The following is a 4,288-nucleotide window of genomic DNA, read 5'->3' on the forward strand; positions in this document are numbered from 1 at the left end:
TCTCTCTCTCTCTCTCTCTCTCTCTCTCTCTCTCTCTCTCTCACACACCAATCACTGTTTCACCCATTACTCCTGCCCCCACTCTCCTTGGTATGGTCATGTGATGCATATGGATGAGGACAACCGTGTAAAGAAGTACCGATCTCTAATGGTGGAGAGAACCTGTGGTAGAGGTAGACCCAGGAAGACATGGGATGAGGAGGTGGTGAAGGATGATCTTCAAACCTTGAGCCTCACAGAGGCAATGGCTAGTGACCGAGACCTTTGGAAATATGCAGTGCGAGAGAAGATCCGTCACGCGAAGTGAAATCATAGTTGTGGCTGATGCTGGCAGCCATGCCGCTGGTACATAAAAGCACCCATTATACTCTCGGAGTGGTTGGTGCTAGGAAGGGCATTCAGCCATAGAAACCATGCCAAATCAGACTGGAGTCTGATGCAGCACCTCAGCTTGTCAGCCCTGGTCAAACTGTCCAACCCATGCCAGCATGAAAAATGGACGTTAAATGATGATGATGAGTAAATGTTTGTCTTTTGAAAATGAGTGTTTATTTCATTATTTTGTATAAAAGTTCCAAGAAATTTGATAAAGACATCCAATCATAATTCTTTTGTATGTGTGCTGTATTTCCTGTTATTGCCCTATGGTGGTAAAAGTAGACTTCTAAATTTCACTGTCATCGGATGAGTAACACTCTAATAGTAGTAGTCCTTTCTGCTGTAAGGTACAGTGCCTGGAATTTGGCAGGAGTGGGGGGGGGGCTCGTTGATTATAGTGATCCTAGCACTTGACTGGTACTTTATTTTATTGACCCCAAAAGGGTGAAAGACCAAGTTGGCTTCTGTGGAATTTGAACTCAGAACAATGGGCTCATCATATCATCAACAGCAACAAGAAAGAGATTCTTTTAACCCTAGGCTAGCCCTGGTTGAATCGACTTATATGATCAAAGACATTCCAGCTGTCACCTTCTTTTTTTTTTTTTCAAGGAGACTACATTATGCAGTGTGTCCCTCATTCTAAGACGGTTGGATACAATTTCAGGGCAGTTCTCTTGTTTGTGATCGTAATGGTGTTCATGAACTTATAAAATACACTTCCTGTTTAGCCTGGTGGAAACTAATTTCACATTTAACGGCAGAAATACCAATTTCTAATTAATAAACACACAACTTTATCAATGAGGGAAGGAAAACTAAAACTGCAATGTTGATAATTAACTATTTTAATTAATGTATATTACTGTAATCTTTTTTTATCAAATTCCAGTTGCAAGGATAAGAGGATTAGGATTAGGGTTAAATATAAGCCAATCAAGCTCAGTGTTGTTTTATTAGGAAAGTGTTGAAATATAGAGTTAAGTTGATCTGCACCAGGATTATGTAATTCAATACACAGACTGAATAATCACACACACACACACACACACACACACACACACACACACACACAACTGAAATCTCTGCTTAAATTGGTGCTCTACTACTAAAGAACAGACGTAAACCTAAATGGCCATATTTTTTTTAAAATAAGAATCTGTGTTGCTTGGCACCATACTTTGGAAGCTGAAAGTATGGCTTGCAATTAGCATAGAAGCATGGATACACACTGACAGAACAACACACACACACACACACATGGGCTGAGTCATACACACATACACCCACAAATACATAGGTACTTGTACACCGAGAAACAGACTCAGACACAAACGTGGACTGGCACGTGCACGTCTAAACACACACACACACACACACATATTATGTTATTCAAGCATAAATAAACTCTGCCACAAGTGTATGTATGCATGTGTATGTGAATATAATGTGTATGTGTTTATGGAAAAGACTGTGTGTGTGTGTGTCTGTATTTATTTGTGTGTGTGTGTGTGTAATACACACACACACAAGGAGAGAATGTGTTGAAGTTTTATATATTAAGAAAAAGAAGGTAATCAGGATTTGGATTAAAAAAATTTTATTTAGCGTTTTTGACCCTTTTAGGGATTCATCGTGGTTAATAACCATTCATGATGAATCCCTAAAAGGGATGGAAATGCTAAATAAACAAGTTTTTTATCCCAATCCTGACTACCTTCTTTTACTTTATATAATGTGGATGCATATTTGGATGTGTATGTATGTGTATGTATATATATATATGTGTGTGTGTGTGTGTATTAATCTATTGGATTGGTACTTTCTCATCTCCACCCCTGCCCAATTTATCAGGATGACATCATCAATTCAATTAACAGTTTATTATTAAGACTACTTTAAAATCATAACCATGCATTCAGCTCTTCAATAGCTGGTCCTTTTCTCTCTCTCCCACCCCACCCCCTTAACATCTCATTAGTTGTTGCTCCTTTTAATCACAAATTAAGTTTTGAAGTGAAAATTCAAATCAAATCTTGGAATCTCTTTCTCCATTTAGATTCTTCCATTTTGCTGTACTTTTTCTAATTTACTTTTAATGGCCTTTGTAATTCTGCTGTTTTTACAACAGCATTGGCTTATGTGAACTTCTGATTAACTCAGGACACACTTCTACTGCATGGGCTTCAGCTGGTGTAACCATGAATAAAGATTTTGTCTGATTTTTCAAAAACTGCACAAAAATTGAATCCATTTCTGATGTTCTCTTCACTGGTTTTAAACTCCTTTCTCTCTGTTTATTGTATTTACAGCTCATGCACACACGCGCACACACACACACACACACACACACACACACACACACACGCACGCACGCACGCACGCACGCACGCACGCGAAAATTTTTCCCCATTGATTCCAGCAGACTTTCAACTTATTTCTGATCCATTTCTCTTTCAATAAACAATATTTCCAATTTCTATTTGCCTCTTAGGAATTCTTTCCGCTTGTCCATTTTCTGTCTCTGCTCTTTGTTACCTGTTTGTATTTCTGTCATTAAATTCTTCAACTTAACAAATTTTAGATAGTTTTTATATAGTACCCTAACATTCAACTAAATAGGTACCCACAACAATTTGAATATAACACAGAATATGTTTAGGGACCAGTTTTTTTATACCAAACTTCTCATCTGATAAGAATTGCTCATCTTGGCAGCTGAGGAGATTTTAGATTCGCAGGTTCTTCACTTTCACCAGATAATTTTAAATCAATGCTTACGAGTGCAGTTGTCACTATTTTGACCATATGATTCAGTTATATGGTTTCATTGGCTTCAAACACAATTCAACAGCTTGCAATCAGGGCCTTTGCAATCAGAAATAATCCAAGACGTTAGAGACTTCTTAAGTGGCCTCACCTAGTCAGGTCTCTCATGTTCAGAAATAAACTGGGCATAACATTGGTTGTTTTCTTTGTAGCCATAACAACTACTGCATCTGCTGCAAGGGCAGTTAATATATGGTGTGTCTCCTTCAGAGAGGTCTCCTGCCTTCACTGTTGCTGTCCTGTGGATTAGGAATTGTTGTGGGGTGTGTGTTTTCTCTGTCTTTCTCTTTTAGTAGGCAGTAATTGCTAGCTTGAGGGCTACTTTGACTAACTTGAGATGAGCAGAGCAGTAGTTTGTCTCTATATCTCCATGCCAGCAGTTATGTGTGTTTATTATGTGTGTGTGTATCATGCTTTAGTATTCAATACCTCAGACTGGAGCCTGGTGTTGCCATCCGGTTTCACCAGTCCTCAGTCAAATCGTCCAACCCATGCTAGCATGGAAAGCGGACGTTAAACGATGATGATGATGATGATGATCATAAAGCCACCACACTTAATACTGCATTCCCAACTCTATCAAGGGGTCTGATCTTGCATATTACTTGATGACCTCACTAATGCTGTTGCCATGAAAAAATGCATTGAGTATGTTCCATGAAATGGTTGGCATTAGGCAGGGCATCCAGCCATAGAAACCATGCCAAAGCAGGCATTGGCTCATTGGATCCTCTCAAACTGTCCGATTTATGCCAGCATGGAATATGGATGTTAAATGTGTGTGCGTATATATATGTTTGGACGTCTATATACGTTTGTGTATGTTCATGTATACGAGGGGGTACCCAAAAGAAACTGGAATTTTGCAATATTATTTTATTCACTTAGTTTTACATGTTTACACTTTTATCATCTTCAAAGTATTCTCCATTTGAAGCAATGCATCGGTCCAGGCGCGTTTTCCATTATTCGAAGCAGTCCTGGAACTCTTGATAAGTGTTGCCTTTTAATGCCTCCATCGTTTTACCACATCTGCAAAACATTTTCTTTTGAGGACTTTTTTCATTCGATGGGGAACAAA

At 38.7% G+C, this 4,288-nt stretch overlaps 2 protein-coding genes across 6 annotated transcripts in view; one reads left to right on the plus strand and one right to left on the minus strand.

Annotated features, from left to right (window-relative positions):
* LOC106881939 (long-chain fatty acid transport protein 6) overlaps positions 1-4,288 on the plus strand; it is a 55,125-nt gene that overhangs the window by 17,546 nt on the left and 33,291 nt on the right. The window lies entirely within an intron of this gene.
* LOC106881941 (Golgi phosphoprotein 3 homolog sauron) overlaps positions 1-4,288 on the minus strand; it is a 148,603-nt gene that overhangs the window by 8,599 nt on the left and 135,716 nt on the right. The window lies entirely within an intron of this gene.

The sequence above is a fragment of the Octopus bimaculoides genome, chromosome 2 (assembly GCF_001194135.2).
Source record: "Octopus bimaculoides isolate UCB-OBI-ISO-001 chromosome 2, ASM119413v2, whole genome shotgun sequence".
NCBI classification, from domain to species: Eukaryota; Metazoa; Mollusca; class Cephalopoda; order Octopoda; family Octopodidae; genus Octopus; species Octopus bimaculoides.